Here is an 18,552-nt window from a genome sequence, read left to right on the forward strand (position 1 = left end):
GCATTACACTTCATGATTTCAAATATATTCAAAGCTATAGTAATTAAAACAGTATGATACTGATGTAAAAATAGACACGTAGATCACTGGAACTGAATAGAGAATAGAGAGCCCAGAAATAAGTCCATGTATATATGGTCAACTGATCAATAAGGTGTCAAGAATACACAATGGGGAAATTGTAATCTCTTCAATAAATGCTGATGGGAAAACTGGATATCCATGTGCAAAACAATAAAATTTGATCCTTGTCTTACACTATACACAAAATCAACTCAAAATGGATTAAATACTTAAAAGATCTGCAATTTTAAAACTTCTAGAAGAAAGCATAGGGAAAAGCTTTATGACACTGGTTTTGGCAATAATTTTATTAAAAAAACATCAAAGCACAAACAACAAAAACAAAAACGTGAAACTACATCAAACTAAAAAGCTTTTGCACAGTAAACAATCAACAGAGTGAAAAGGCAATCCATGGAATGGGAGAAAATATTTGCAGACCTTTTATCTGACAAGGGATTAATCTCCAAAATATATAAAGATCCCTATAATTGAATAGCAAAGAGCAAACCAAACCAATACTTAAAAGCCCAATTATAAAATGGTCAAAGGATCTAAATAGATATTTCTTAGAAAATACATAAAATGACCAACAGGTATATGAAAAGATGCTTCAAGTCACTAATTACTGGGAAGTGAAAATCAAAACCATAATTAGATATGACCTCACACCTGCTAAGATGGCTATTACCAAAAAACAAAAACAAAAAACACAAAGTGAAAACCCCCAAAGACAAAAGTGTTGGTGAGGTCATAGAGAAATTGAAAATGTTCACATTGCTGGTAAAAATGTTTCAGCTGCTATTGAAAACAGCATGGTCGTTCCTCAAAAATTAAAAATAGATTAAAAATATGATCCAGCGTATCTCAAATCCAAGATAATTTAAATCTGAATCTTGAAGCGATATTAGCACTCTCTTATTCATTGACATATTATACACAGTAGGCAAGGTGTGGAAACAACCTAAGTGTCCACCGACAGATGAATGAATAAAGAAAATATGTGTATATACCATGGAATACTATTCATTCTTTAAAAAGAAGGATAATCTCTAATATTGACAACATGGATGAACCTTGAGGACATTGTGCTTAGTGAAATAAGCTAGTCACAGAATGACAAATATTACATGATTCCACTTATATGAGTTACCTAAAATTGTCAAATTTATAGAATAAAAGAGTAGAATGGTGGTTGTCAGTCACTGGGAGGTGGGAAAATGGGGAGTTATTAATTAACTGTCATAAAGGTTCAGTTAAGAAAGATGAATTAGCTCTAGAAAAATAGGTACAACACTGTACCTAAAGTCAACTATAGTGTATTATGCACTTAAAGTTTGTTAAGCAGATAGATCTCATATTGTGTTCTTACCACATTAAAAATCATGATCTCAGGGTCATTAGATCAAGCCCCATGTCAGACTCCATGCTCAGTGCAGTCTGCTTGAGATTCTCTTTCTTCCTCTCTCTATGCCCCTCCCCCACTCATATTTTCTCTCTCTCTCTCTAAAATAAATAAAAATCTTTTAAAAATATTTTAAGAATCAATAAAGTAAAAAAAAAGTAGTTTGGAGTTAGAGAGCATTATAATTTATCCAAAGAACTTTGCTTCACCCTATGCAAATTTCTACAAATTGATTAGGTACCTGAAGAGAGTGGCATATGAATAATGCCTGTCTTACTTCAGGTAGGCAGAACACAGTCACCAATGTGTTTATGCACACACATACACACACACAAACATTTTTTGCTCATATTGGCACATAAGTTAATAAATTATTTTATTTAATATAGTGGATTATCATTTCAATATTTAAAAAATGGTAGCAATAAAATTTTAAAAGACAAATTTTTAGAGCAGATTTAGGTTCACAGAAAAATTAAGAGGAAAGTATAGATATTTCCTACATACCCACTGACACCACACATGCATAGTTTTCTCCATCATCAACATCCCCCAACAGAGTAAATTTGTTCCAGTTGATAAACCTGCATTGATACATTGTAATCACACATTACCCATAGTTTACATTAGGGTCATTGTTGGTATTGTACATTATATGGGTTTGAATAAATGTATAATGACATGTACCCATCATTGTATACCTATACACAATACAGAATATTTTCATAGTTCTAAAGATCCTCTGTGCTCCACCTATTCATCTCTACCCCTTCCCCCCAATCCCTGACAATCACTGGTTTATTTACTGTCTCCATAGTTTTGTCTTTTCCAGAATGTATATAGTTGCATCATACCATATGCAGCCTTTTCAGGTTGGCTTCTTTCATTAGTAATATGCATTTAAATTTCCTCCATGTCTTTTTTTTAAATTTAATTTAACTATCAACACATAGTACATCATTAGTTTCAGATGTAGAGTTTAGTAATTCATCAGTTGTGTATAACACCCAGTGCTCATCATATCACATGCCCTTCTTAATGCCCATCATGCAGTTACTCCAAGCCACCACCCACCTCTCCTTCAGCAACCCTCAGTTTGTTTCCCGTAGTTAAGAGTAACTCATGGGATGATGGACTCTGAAAAACAAACTGAGGGTTCTAGAGGGGAGGGAGGTGGGAGGATGGGTTAGCCTGGCGATGGGTATTAAAGAGGGCACGTTCTGCATGGAACACTGGGTGTTATGCACAAACAATGAATCATGGAACACTACATCAAAAATTAATGATGTTATGTATGGTGATTAACATAACAATAAAAAATTTTAGTATTCAGAAATCAGCAATTGCATTATGCTAGCATGTAAACAAAGAAACAAAAAAAAGAGTAACTCATGGTTTGTCTCCCTCTCTGATTTCTTCCCAGCCATTTTTCCCTCCCTTCCCTTATGGTCCTCTGCACTGTTTCTTATATTCCACATACGAATGAAACCATATGATAATTGTCTTTCTCTGATTGACTTATTGCCTTAATATAATACCCTCCATTTCCATCCACGTCAATGTAAATTTTAAGTATTAATCATTTCTGATGGCTGAGTAATATTCCATTGCATATATATACTACATCTTCTTTATCCATTCATCTGTCTATTCAATGGAAAAAGAACATTCTTCAATAAATTCTTCAATAAATGGTGTTGGGAAAATTGGACAGCCACATGCAGAAGACTGAAACTGGACCGTTCTCTTACACCATACACAAAGAAAAACTAAAAATGGATGCAAGACCTAAATGTGAGACAGGAATCCATCAAAATCCTAGAGAATACAGGCAGCAACTTCTTCGACCTTGGCTGCAGTAACTTCTTGCTAGACACATCTCCAAAGGCAAAGGAAACAAAAGCAAAAATGAACTATTGGGACTTCAAGTTAAAGAGCTTCTTCACAGCAAAGGAAACAGTCAACTAAACTAAAAGGCAACCTACAGAATCGGAGAAGATATTTGCAAATGACATATCAGATAAAGGGCTAGTATCCAAGATCTATAAAGAACTTATCAAACTCAACACCCAAAAACAAATAATCCCAGTCAAGAAATGGGCAGAAAATATGAACAGACATTTCTCCAAAGAAGACATACAAAGGCCAACACATACATGAAAAAATGTTCAACATCACTTGTCATCAGGGAAATACAAATTAAAACCACAATACAATACCACCTCACACCAGTCAGAATCCTCCATATCTTCTCAAGGCTTGGCAGTTCATTTCTTTTTTTTTAATGCAAATCCCAATTATTTTTTAACTTAATTTTTTTTATTTGAGTATAGTTGACACACAATGTTACATTAGTTTCAGGTGTACAACATAGTGATTTCACAAGTTTATATATTATGCTATGTTCACCACAAGTGTAGCTACCATCTTTCTCAATACATCCTTATTATGATATCATTGACTATATTTCTTATGCTGTGTCTTTTATTCCTGTGACTTATTCATTCCATAACTAAAAGCGTGTATCACCCTCTCCCCTTCACCCATTTTGCCCAACCCCTCAACCCCTCCCCTCTGGCAACCATCAGTTTTTCTTTTTATAGGTCTGATACAGCTTTTCATTTGTTTCTTCTTTCTTTCTTTCTTTCTTTCTTTCTTTCTTTCTTTCTTTCTTTCTTTCTTTCTTTCTTTTACTTTTTCTTTTTCTTCTTCTTCTTCTTCTTTTGTTTTTTAGATTCCACTTATGAGTGGAATCACATGGTATTTATCTTTCTCAGTGTGACTTATTTCACTTAGCATTATATCCTCTATGTCCAACCATGTTGTCCATTTTGTTCTTTCCCCAGCTGTATGCTTGCTTTTCTCCTAACCCAAGTTATAAAGAAACAAGCAGTGAGAAAAGGTGTTAAAAGAAATAAGAACTCTATAGCCCATTCAGATATTCTGTGATTAGCATAACTACTCACTTTTCTCAATAGTGGCTTGCTTGTCTTTGCCAACCTGTTAGCTTTTTCCCAGTGATTTAATAGCTTTATTCTATCTACTAGCCTGTTCCCAGATACTTGTTCTGAGACCAACTACTCTACAATGCTCTTAATTGATCTTTGCTTAAACCATTTATCTTACTGATAGAATTTCTAAGTCTCTACTTAATTTCATTTCACTTCTAATTGTATCAAGTAGATCTGGATTATCTTTTAAAAGGGATAAATGTAATATCATTGCATTTCCTGATAGCTATTCCCATTGCACTCATTCTGCATCATTACTTCTGGATGAATGAACTCTATTTTAACACAAGAATTTTAAAGGGGCCACTTTTTTCCCTCTTGTAATGAGCCAAATAGCAATATATAGACCAACAGAGTTAAAAATTTAATAAATTAATAAAACAAAATACATTTTTTTATCTTTATTTTGTAAAGTTCCTCCATTAGACACTAAATACAAATTGCAATGTTGAGGACCCAGCTATTGCTGCTGCATTTCCCCCCTGTAGTATTTCCTCTAAGTCTGATATATTAGGAACACAGATTCCCTTCATATGGAGTTTGGTAGTTACATTTCACTTTACCTTTTTTCCTTAAGAATATGAGACTGCAAAAATACCCTTTCAGGTACATGTTCTAGAGGCACTGAAGATTTACACTGATCTACTCTGCTCTCTCCTTCCACCTAGAAATGACTGATACATTTGAAAAATTTAAGAAGAAATAAAAGCTAAAAACTATAATAAATATCTAGGTGTACTAAGGTGAATAGAAATGCACAGCAGTAAATGATATGCTGAAGCTCAAAGCTAACTGGGTTCTACATGACCAAGATAAGCAAAGTTGGCCTGGAATTCAGGTCCTATAAAAAAAATTGGACCTGAAGTGTATGACCCTTGCCAGAATATGGAGACAGTCTTAGCAATGAAAATAGTCCTGGTCATAGCTCCCACCGAAAAATGGAAACAAACAAACAAAAAAAAGCTGGACTTTATTTTTCAGGGAGAAGGAAAATTTTGCATTGAGCTGCTTGAGATGGTGGGAGAAAAGCGAGACAGCTGTATAACCATAACAGGAATCTCAGGAACTAGATTGTGTGCCTCATGGGGAATAGAGATTTGAGTTGTTCTACTTAGTCATAAACTTTGGCTATCAGTAGCCACTAAAGAAAGTAGAAGGAAGGACCTAGTAAGTATTAGAAGTACAAATCAGTAAGTTAAACAAAAGTAGAGTATTAAAAAAAACACAGAACCAAGAGTTCTTTAAGGCTGGTAAAATTGATAAACCCTAGCAAAACTGGTTAAAAAAACAACAACACAGCAACAAAAAAAGGAATAAATTGTCTATATCAGAAAAAAATGGCGACATAATCATAAAACCTTCAGACATTAGTATTTTAAATTTAAATGGAAGGGCAAATGACCTAGAATATCTAAGTCCTAATATTTAGAATATCTAAGGTCTAATATTCTCATATCCAATATTGAAAAGGAAGAATATAATGGGAGCAAATATCCTAGTGGACGTTATGCTTATTATAAAGCCTTAATTAAAAAAAAAGCAGTGGGATGGACATAGATTAATGGAACAACATAAAGAGCACAGAAGTGTCCCACACAAACTTGCCCAATTGATTTTTGACAAAGGTGCAAAAACAATTGAATGGAGAAAGGTTAGTCTTTTCAACAAATGGTGCTAGATCAGTTAAACAATCATGGGGTAGTGAAAAAAGAATCTTTACTTAGACAATATACCTTATATGAACATGAACTCACAATGGATCGTGGACTTCATTATAAAATGTTAAACTCTAACAATTTGAAAAAAAACATAGGAGAAAATTGTTGAGATTTAGAGCGATGAATTTTTAGACTTGATACCAAAAGCACAATCCATGAAAGGAAAAATTGGTAAATTGGAAATCATCAGATTTAAAATGTTTGCTATGCAAAAGACCCTGGTAAGAATATGAAAATATAAGCAATAGACTTGGAGAAAATATTTGCAGACTATACATCTGACAAAAGACTTTCATCTAGAATATGTAGAGAACTGTCAAAATTTAAGAGTAAAAACTAAACAATTTGATTACAAAATGTGCAAAAGACCAACATACAGTTCACCAAAGAAGATATAAAGATAGCAATAAGTACATGAAGAGATATTAAACATTGTTAGCCTCTAGGGAAATGCAAACTAAAACCATTAGGGAAATGCAAACTAAGACAATAAGATATCATTACATACCTATCAGAATAGCTAATAACAAAGAATTAAAAGAATAATTACACTTTTTTATCATACTGGTGAGGGTGCCAACATATTAGATTCTTTATTACGTGCTGGTTGTATTATAAAATGGTACAACATTCTGCAGAATATTTTGGCAGTATAAGACTAAACATGTATTCATCATAGTGGCTGAGCAATTATACTCTTGGTCATTTATCTCAGAGAAATGAAAAATTATATTCACATAGACACTAGCACATGGATGGATCTCTAAGTGAAAAAAGCCAAAAGATTGTATTGTACTATAGTTATGTAAGATATTACCATTGGCAGAAACTGGGCAAAGGGTCTATGTGATATCCATGGACATTTTTTGCAACTTCCTGAGAATCTATAATTATTTCAAAACAAAATTTTAACTCCCATCTACCCCCAACCCTGCCAAAGGATGATAAATCAATTATGAACAACATCATCAATACATTTGACAGCTGAGATGAAATGAGCAAAGACCTGGAAAAACAAAACTTTTAAAAATGTACAAAAAGGAAAAGTGGAAAGTCAGTAAATTTCTAAAACTATATGTATATTTTTTAAAGATTTATTTGAGAGAGAGAGAGACTGAACATGTGAGCACAAGCAGGGCAGAAGGGTAGAGGGAGAAGCAGTATCCCCCCTGAGCAGGATGCCTGACGCGGGGCTTGATCCCAGGAGGCCAAGATCATGACTTGATCCAACTGAAGGCAGACACTTAACCAACAGAGCTACCCAGGCACCCTCTAAAACTATATTTAAGCTGTTATTTGTAAACTTTCTCAAAGGAGCACCAGATAGCTTCATAGTTGAATTCTTTCAAATATTTAAAAAACAAATTACATGCTTCTGGAGAATAGAGAAGGGAAAATACTTCCAGTTCAATTTTTGAGGTGACCATAATCCAATGCTGAAACTTCTTGATGAAGACATTGCAAGAAAGGAAACCTGCAGAACAATATCTCTTATGATTACAGATGCAAAAATATAAAGGTCTCTTAGAAAAATGAATACAGCCATATATACAAAGATCTGTTCATCAAGACTAAATAGGTTTTATTTCAGGAATTCAAAGTTGGTTTTAAGTTAACAATCAATTGATGTATTTTCTAATATCAATGGAAAATGGTGATAAAATTATGATCATTATCAACAGATATATGAAACTGTGGAAAGTTTGGCATTCATTCATAATAAATCTTAGATAAGAAATGAAGGAGTCTAAAATAAAGGGAACCTATAGAAAACACCATATTTAATGGCAAAATATTGATAGATTTCTCCCTAAATTCAAGAATGGGATTAGGGAGTTTGCTAATATTGCTTATATTTAGTGATGTGCAGGATTTCCTAGCTAGTGCAGTAAGGAGATCGATCAGTCAATCAGATATAAGGATTAGAAAGCAAGGAATAAAATTAATTTATAAAGCAAGGAACATGACACTGTATACAGAAGATTCAAAAGAATCTCCAAACTTTTAAAATTACTAAGCAATTTTTAAAAGCTTGCTGAATATAAATTTGCTGAAACAATACACAATATATTTTATATACCATCAATAAGGAAATAGAAAAATCTTGCAGGGCGCCTGGGTGGCTCAGTTGGTTGAGCGGCTGCCTTCGGCTCAGGTCATGATCCTGGAGTCCCAGGATCGAGTCCCGCATCGGCCTCCCTGCTCAGCGGGGAGTCTGCTTCTCCCTCTGACCCTCCCCCCTCTGACCCTCCCCCCTCACCCTCCCCCCTCTCACGTGAGCTCTCTCTCTCTCATTCTCTCTCTCAAATAAATAAATAAAATCTTTAAAAAAAAAAAGAAAAATCTTGCAAATATCACTAGAGATTCATAAAAATATCAAATACCTTGATCTTTGAAACCAAAAAAAGATGTTTGAGAGATCAATATTGAAAACAAAAAATTATTGTTGAAATATTGATGACCTAATTAAATTGAGTGATATACAATGTTCATATAATATTATAAAATTGTCAATTCCCTTCATAGTGATTTATACATTCAATGCAATTGTAGTCAAACACTATCAGTTATCTCTTGTGGAAATTGATGAGTATTTTTAAAAATTTATATGGAAATGAAAGAGGTCAAAAATATCTGGGCAGTTTTGAGCTAGAAAACTCACAGTAACAGACATGAAGCCCTAGTAAAAGCCAAAGTTACTAAGAGGCATATTATTGACAAAAGATAGAAATAAACAAGTGGAATAAAGAGGCCGGAAGCCAATACAGCAAATAAAGTCACGTATTTTATGACAAAGTGCAATAGATTGTCTTTTTGATAAATGAAGTTGAGTCAATTGGATATCTATGCAGACAAAAAATAAACTTGTCTAGCATCTTTTATAAAAATCAGTTCTAGAGGTATTTCAGATCTAAATGTGAAAGTTCAAACAATAAAGCTTTTATAATTAAACATAGGTAAATTTTTTATGACCATGAATTATGCAAATATTTGTTAAACAGGATACAGAATAGATTACTCATAAAGAATACATGATAAATTTTATCATATTTAAATTATGTGCATCAAAAGATATCATTAGGAGAGGGAAAGACAAACCAAAATTTGGAGGATGTATATATAATACATATTATCTGAGAAAGAACTTACAAACAATACATACAAAGAATTACTACAAATCAGTAAGAAAACAATAGTCAACCTAAAAAAAATGAGTAACATTTTGAATAGATACTTTACAAAACCATTACATCCCAGTATGCAATAAATATATGAGAAGACATTTAACATAATTAGTCATTGTGGAAATGCAAATTAAAATCAATATGAGATACCACTACATAATCCCAAGAATAACTAAAATGAATATTCAGACAAGAATGTGGAGCAACAGGAACTTTCACATACTGCTGGTGGAGAGGGTCACAGAAGAGCAAAACTACTGAAAATGAAAGTTCAAATAAAATCTGAAAAAGACTCAGGTGAGAAAATAGTTACAACACTTACAGGGAAACAAAGATTAGAATTACAACAATCTTCTCCTTAGAAGACAATGAAACAATACTTATATACAGAGGAGAGGAAAAAAGAAAGAAAGGAACTATATGTCAACACAGCATTCTCCATCCAGAAAAGTAATCTTTAAAAAATGAAGGTAAAATAATGAATTTTCAAGATGAATAAAAAACTGAGGTAATTTATTGAAAACCTTGTATTATCTCCTAAATTTATTCAAAGGGCACATTTGTAGTCACCATCATATAATTCAAGAACTGATATAATTCAAGTGACTTGGGTACTAGTATCTCCAATATCTTGAATTGCATGGAGATAAAGAACATAACGAATATTTTGAACAATTTTACACTGATCCAGGTGGATTTCTGAGCCTATTCATCATTAAAATGGTAGACATTAAGACTATGCTCTACAAAATATCATGTATCTAGATTGATCGTAGTTAATAAAAAAGGGATGCATGCTCTCATTGACATGAGATGCTGCTCATACATGCCTGGTGGTTCACATATTCCTTGTGTTTTATCAAGTCTCATCTGAAAAGAAGCTAACAAGATATTCCAGACTGAAAGCTGGGACACATTATCATGCTTTGATAACCTCTGAGGAAATTAATAAGTTTTTGCAGTAATATTAGAAATAATAGTTTGATTATATGTGACAGGAAAGTTTACAAAATACTGAATAAGTAGTGGCTTCAAGAAAAAAGCAGTATCAAGAAGTATTTCCAGGGGTGTCTGGGAGGCTCAGTCAGTTAAGCATCCAACTTGATTTCTGGTCAGGTCATTATCTCAGGGTCATGAGATTGAACCCTGTGTCTGACTCCGTGCTGGGTGTGGAGCCTGCTTAACATTCTGTCTCCCTCTCCCTCTGCCCCTCTCCCCTGACACATTTTCTCTCTCTTTCTCTCTCTCTCTCAGAAAAAAAGAAGTATCTCCAAAAAATGCAATAAATTTAATAAACACTACATATTTACAAATAGGCTAGAAAAGGAAGTCTCAGAGACAGAAAAGAGATAATTTTATGCAGATCTAGTTTAAGGTACGGTGATGTCAAAAAGAGACCAAAGAAAAGAGTATAGAGGGCGCCTGGGTGGCTCAGTTGGTTAAGCAACTGCCTTCAGCTCAGGTCATGATCCTGGAGTCCCAGGATGGAGTCCCATATCGGGCTGCTTCTCCCTCTGACCCTCTTCCCTCTTGTGCTCTCTGTCTCTCATTCTCTCTCTCTCAAATAAATAAATAAAATCTTAAAAAAAAGAAAAGTGTATAGAACTGTAGAAGCAAAGAGTTATAAAATCATAAGCCTACATTTTCTCAATGTAGAAAGAAAATAATACACACACACACACACACACACAAATTCCTTTTCCAGTGATGGTTAATAAAATCTCACTGAGACCCAGAGTCTGGTGGGCTTTTAATTAGCAGACCTAGTGACAAAGCTTTCTAAGAAAGATTTGGTTAATCAGGTATTATAAAAAGTAGGATTCTAAGTCATGTAGTAATTTGGGAACTTTTATGATAGAACTAGAGGCTGAAAATGTTCTTGAAGTCTCTGGAGAAAAAAAGAATATAAATCCTAATCCATGTTGAAAAATAAAAGTTCTGTTGTCAGATTTATATCTGTGCAATAAGGTTTGATGGGTTATTTGTAGATAAAAATTACTTATAGATATCCAGACCTCACAAGTTGTATATTATTCCCTGTGAAATGCAACCATCAATCACCTTACTAATTGATAGTTAACAGAAAACAGTATCCAGCCTAGGGTTTACAGGTGCCAGTTCTATGAGTTTCTGAGTTTTATTAATTAAGCAGTAGCAGTTCAGTTCAATTTATCTATATTCTCTCCTTTAGGCTTCAGGATAATTAATATATAACCGTAAGCAAATTCTTTGTGTTACCACATACCAAAGAGATGCGTTTTTTTCCAACACCTAAATAAAATGACAAAACACGTTTAAAATGGAAATATGAAAATAAGAACAAAAACCAAAAAGTAGAATGCCACCAGAATTACAGACTAAAATTCATAAGCTAGATCAAAAATAATTGTTCATGATGATAAAAAAGTGGCATTTTTAACCAAAGTATCAGTCATAAATCTTAAATCAAGAAAAATCAGAGTATTGAAGGTTATAAACTATTGAAAAGATATTAAGATATAAGAATTGGAATTGGAATATAAGAAAGAAGGACTATATTAGAACACAGACTGTAAGTAGTAAGAAACAGGAATGAAATTAGTAAACTATAATGTACTACTTTTGATTTTTATAGGAGCAAGAAAGAAAATAGATTGAGAATTATAATATTAAACTATGTATTTGACTTACAAGTGAACACCAAGCTCAGTTCTTTACAAGAAACTGTCTCTTTTAAATTGCCCATAAAATGTTTTTAAAAAGTGATCACATATATTTAAAAAGTCAATAAATCTAAAAAGGTAAACTTTTTAATGATAGTTGTTTGATATATATTATATTCTCTGATACAATAAAATAAAACTGAATATTAGCAATAGACTAAAAATTACTTTCCAAAAGCCCTGTGGAAGACTAAAATATATTGCAAAATAATTTCATGCTCAAAAAGTAAACCAAATTAAGATTTACAGCATATATTTATTATAGTATTTAGTGTTAACACCTATAAACCATGACAAACTAATGACCGGAGGCAAATTTTATGTCATTATATTATTTTCATTATTAAGCAGAATAAGAAATGAATGGAAATAATGTGAACTAATACATTTAAATCTGGAAATTAGAATAAGAACAACAAAGTTCTTGAAACCTCAAACAAAAAACCTAACGGAATAAGGAACTAGGAGTTTCATAGATCAAAGAAGATATTAAAACTATATAATGGGAAGTTAAGGGTTGGCAAGTGTTATTTTCTGTACTTTTTCACACAGCATTACGCATGTAAGATCCAATTTGGAGGTTTTACATTTTACCCTTCCATCAAGGCTCTGTACAGTACTTCAGAGTAATGACCACCGTATCTTGTTAGTGTAGGGCCAAGGGTAGGCTTCACCAAGCTGGGCCACTTTGGCATCAAGATTATTTTGAGTTAAAAGTAATCAAAACTCAGAAGAGGAAAAAAAAGCACTATGCCTTCCCCTCAACTGCCTAAGTTTACAGTGGAAAGGAGAGCCTGTCCCCGGAAGAGAGCTATTAACAAAGACTCCCCTTTACTTAAGAAACTTATCCACCTATTAGGGCAAACTTTGTTTTTCAGAACATCTCCTTTCAACTTCCTGCTAATAGTCTTCTCCCCTTTGTATTCTCAAACGCTTCCCCTCTCCTTAGCTCATGTAAGCTTCACATTGTCTTTGGAATCTCATGTATATGTGAATTTCTCCATAAGTTTGCCTATTAAATTTGATTTTCTCCTGTTAATCTGTGTCATGTCCATTTGATTCTAAGTCCAAGTAGAAGGAGCATAGGACAGAGGAAGTTCTTCCTCCCAACATTAGTAATTCTCTGAGTGATAGATACCTATCAACTGTCTACTTAATAAACAAGACTTTTAGTATATGTGCTGCTGAAGCAAGCACAATAAACAAGACTTTTATAAACATGTTTATATGTTCTGGTCTGGTCCTATTTGAATTTTCTGTGGCTTGTACCTGGACCTTGATTTCTACTTTATTCCTTATACTGTCAAAGACAAAATAATTCTGAGTCTTATTAAAGATTGTAAGGCAGACTTTATTCAGGGATCTACAACAATGGGATTTTTGTGCTGGATGGGGAGAAGTTGGGCTCAATTTTGAATACAACAAGGAAAAGTAGGGGTTTCTAGACAAGAAACAGACTGGGGGCTTGGTGGGTGGAAAATTACTAAGACATTACTAATTGTTTGCTAACCAGACCTAACAGGACTTTTGCTGAAGGCAGGCCAGTCAGAAGATCATGCCACTCATGATCTCAGAGTCGTGAGTTCGAGCCCTATGTTAGTTGTAGAGATTACTAAAAAAAAAAAAAAGTTTCTTCAGATACTACAAACGTGGAATGAATTCTGCCTAAACTGACTGATGAGACTCTTGCAAAAAGCGGACTCTACAGGATGGAGAACCAAGTCCAAGGTCAGCCTAGAGGAGCTCCCATGAACCTGAGTACAGTTTGGTCAAGAAGAGAATCTTTGTCAATACTGAGCCCAGCCAGATTGTCTCTACTGTTCTACAAGTTTTATGATGTTTGCCAATTTCATGGAGATAAGGAGATATCCTTCCTTAGAAAAAGAAAAATGTTCTACCCTCTAAAGTTTAATAGCTGAAATGTGGGCGTGAAACTGTCAAGGGACAGCTTAACAGTAGAAAAAGATCTATTCACATGTACACAGGAGCCAACAAAAGAAGTGGCTGGCTCTCTTAATGGCTACATTTAAATATTTTTTTTTAAGATTTGTTTATTTATTTTAGAGAGCCGAGAGAGCAGGAGCAGGAGAGGCAGAGGGAGAGGGAGAGAGAATCTCAAGAGGCCTAACAAGGGGCTCAATCTCATGACCCTGAGATCACAACCTGAGCTAAAACTTAGAGTAAGAGGCTTAAGCAACTACATCACCCAAGGGCCCTTACATTTAAAGACTTTCATACCTAACTTAGTAAGGGAAAGGGAGTGGAGGAGAAATGACTTTTACAGAAGAACAGATGACTTTCTCTAGGAAAGACAAATGGGGCTTTGGAACACAGGAGAAATAGAATTTGTGATAATCTGTGGCAATTCACTGTTATACTTCATATGTTTAACCATATGCTTATATAAAGCAAATCGTTTTTTTTTTTTGGTTCAAAATCAGAGGAAATACAGGTGGTTTAATGCTTAAATCAGGACTCCTATTTGAACTTAAAATCATCTTTTTACACCTTGCTCATATCCTACAGTCCCTGAGAGAAAAATCAGGTAATCTAACCTGCACACAAAGAAAATAAACTCTGCAGACTTTAACCAGCACCCAACAGTTAATATCCCTAAAATACATAGCACAGAAGCCTTCTCTTCATGTTTATGCTTATGGTAGGTTTATTGGCTGCTTTTCTGTAAGACATATTTTCTTTTGCTCTATACTAAAAAAATTTTAAATCATCTACTTATAAAATTATCTGTCAATAGGCCTAGTTTAAATTTTGCATCACATAACCATAAAAGAGGTATATTTTGATTAAAGAAAAAGATTAAAACTCAGCATAAAGCTAAGTTAATTACTACTATGGTGGTGAAAATATGTGATTTATAATAGATATTCAAATGAGGAGCTTTAAATTGATCAGAATTCAAAGTTTTCATTCTGTCTTTATAAAACTCAGCTCTAGAACTCTCCTATGGCAATATGGTAGTGTAGAATATGAATGAATTAATCTTGAAATAAGAAGTCAACATTTATCTTGTAAGTACTGTGTCATCAACAATCATTAAATCCCTTCTTGATATAACGACTTCAATTGACTCCTCTTTTTAAATACTCAAATTTAGCATTTGACCTTTTACACCTATAGGCTGAAAACCTATAGTTAAATAATTAAATGTAGTAAAATTAGTTCAATCCATCAAATCAATTTTAAAAGAGAAACAATAAATGCAAGGCTGATTGAAACTTTTAACACACTGGGTGCTACTATTTGAATAGTCATTCACCAAAGAAAGAAAAAGAAGTAATGAAAAAAATGAATCAAAACACAGAAGCACAGTCTCCTAGGGCATTCTTTTAAACTTCACTACGTGTTTACACTTTTTTTTTTTTGCAATAAACAGCCAGCTGAATTAGAGTCCAGAGTTATGCCAAGAGCATTTATTATCATGGGATTATTAAGAGACAATGCTTATCGTAGTAAGGGATAGTAGAATATGCCACATCAAATATGCCATTTTGGCATAAGAACTATTTTGAGCTGAAGGCACTGGAGAAGCAGCAGATATAAGGGAACTTCTCTGCCCTCCCTTATTTGCCCAAAAGCAGGATATAAATTTTAAAGGTGTCCCCTTCCCCTATCAGGCATTTCCTCCCCTCTCTACCAGAGAAAAACTCTAGAGTAGCTCAGAGACAGCATCAAAGGAAACTATATAACAAACCTTGCTAAAACTAACCCTTAATTACTATTAATTTCTCCCATCTATTTGCCTTCCCACAATTTGCTGCCCCTATATGATCAAAGTCCTTTTTCTTTGTTTTGTTATTTCTTTAAAAATGTATTGGGTTTTTTGTTTTATTAAGTTGCTTGTATAAGCTCAGCTTCCATTTGAGTTATTCATTATTGAGCATTCCAAGTGAATGTGGGCATGTGTTAATAAACTTCTGTTTGTTTTTCTCTTGTTAATCTGTCTACTGTCAGTCTAATTTATAGGCCTCCAGCAACAGAACCTATGATGATAGAGGGAAAAGATGTTTTTTTCTCTCCTCTACAGTAGAATGACAATACAAAAAAGGTGGGGATTAGTAAATCTATGGACTTAATTTAGATTTGTAAGGAAGAAGAGAAACATGCTCCACCCCCAGCGAAGAGGCTGAAATAAAGGGAAGAAATCTAAAATTAGATAACAATTTTAAAACGTGAGTAAAACATCCTAAATGATGATTCTTTGAAGGATTCATAAAATGGACACACTCATGGAATTGACTAGTTGAAAATAAGGAAAGGGAAGATGCAAATAAACCAAATGGAGGATTCATGAGTTCATTAATTTACTCAGTTATGCATTGAGTACTGGCACTGTGTTAGTCTCTCTTCTCTGGAGTGGGTACGTAGCAATAGCAAAAAATAATAGACCAAACTCCGTGTCCTCAAAGAACTTAAATTAGGGTAAGCAGAGATAAATGGAGTTCAAAATGAGTACAGAACTATGCAGTCTATTGGAGAATGATGAGTGCAGTGGTGCAGAGTCGAGTGGCTAGGGGGAGAGAGCAAGAGCTCACAGTGGTAATCCTGATTGTCCAAGAAGACTACAATGAGGGAGTGATAGTTGAGTAAACATTTGAATGAAGTGAGGAATGAGTCAAGTGGACATTTGAGGGAAGAGTGTTTCCGGAAGAGGAACAAGCAGTGCAATGAATTAGGGGAAATTACTAGAGAGAATGATGGATAAAAATAATGGAAGTATATTATGAAAATATATATACCACTAAAATTCTAGTGGGATAGATTTATTTCTAGAAATTGGTGAAACTCTAGTTGAAATAGGTGGGTTTCTAGAAAAATAGAGAATTCCAAAATATGCAAGGATAAAAACTCTGAACACACCAATGCATTAAAATATCTAAAGGACCTCCTACCACAAGAGCAGAAGCCAAAATGGTATTACACATCATTTCTACCTGATGTTTAGCCCGTATTAGGTTGCTAGGGTTGCCATAACAAAACACCATAGACTGGGTGGCTGAAACACAAATTGATTTCTCAGTTTCTGGAGGCTGGAAGTCCAACAGCCAGTGTCAACAGGTTAGGTTTCTCCTCAGGCCTCTTTTCTTGGCTTATAGACAGCTGTCTTCTCTCTATGCATCTTCTGCACATGGCCTTTTTTTGTGTGTGTGCAGGCACATGCACACACCTAGTTTTCCTCTTTTTATAAGGACATCAGTCCTATCAAATCAGCACCTCACCCTTATAACCTCATTTAATTTTAATTACCTCTTTGACAATCTTATCCCCAAATACAGTCCCATTAGAGGTTAGGGCTTTAAGACATGAATTTTGAGGGAACACAAATGGTTCATAACAATATATTTCCTACATTTTAAAAGTCATTCCATTAAATGCAAAAGAGAGAACCCTGCCCAGCTCATTTTATAAACTGTGTACTTGTGATTCAAAAACTAGATAATAAAAATAAAAGAATGTAAATTATTTGCCAGTGTCACTTACAAAATCCATGAAAATATCCTAAATAAGATATTTACTAATGCTATTCTCCTGGGTATTTGGAAGATACCATTATATTCAAGTAAGATTATCCCAGGAATGTAAGAGTGATTCAACACTAGAAAAATCTATCAGTATAATTCACCACATAAAGAGCTCAGAGAGAAAAATCATATGATCATCTAATGTTGAAGAAAAATTATTTTACATATGTTAGCATGTCCTTATGACCAAGGATCTTAGAGAACTGGAAATAGAAGGGAGCTGTAGCAGGTACATGAAAGTCACCTACTTAAGAGAGAAAGTTTAGATACCTTCTCTTTAATAGTATTGTAACAACTAACATGAGTTCACTCTTTGGTGAGTCATAGATAGAAACTATACCAGACAAGTTGTTGCACAAAGGAAACCTTATTTGCTGCAAATAAGGAGCTCCTGGAGAAATTACTTCCAAAGTGACTCTTTGAGCAAGGGTGGATGGGTTCCCTTTATTTAGGGTTTGGAGGAATATTTAGAAAGGGGAGCCTTGTCATTATATAGAGAGGTGGGCATTAGGTCACGCATGCCCCTTAAGGATACATGCCAATTCATGCATTATATGTTGTGTAAACGAGCCTGGTGCTCCTACTTGGGCAGAGATTTTAGTATTATAATGAGGTAAAGGTCATTGTTGGTCCATCCCTGGTCCATCTGCACAGGTGTGGGTCCGGGTTAAGCCCAGACTGGGTGGTCTGGATGGTCCAGAGCTCTTCATCTAGGCAATTGTTACTGCTTGAAGGGTAGTTTCAGTTTCCATCCCAGGATGCTTGCCTCGTCAGGTCTTTTGTCTGAGTTAGGTGATAAACTAGAAAGAAGAGCTTATGGAAAAATGTGAGACAGAGGTCGATGGGTACAAGCAGGTGAGCAGTAAAGGTCAGGTCTTGGGGTCTAGCTGCTGACATTCTGAATAGAACAGTGGTGCTACTACCATCA

The sequence above is a fragment of the Eumetopias jubatus genome, unplaced genomic scaffold, assembly GCF_037043125.1.
Source record: "Eumetopias jubatus isolate StellerSeaLion01/CBP00866 unplaced genomic scaffold, mEumJub1_p1.0 scaffold_2, whole genome shotgun sequence".
NCBI lineage: Eukaryota > Metazoa > Chordata > Mammalia > Carnivora > Otariidae > Eumetopias > Eumetopias jubatus.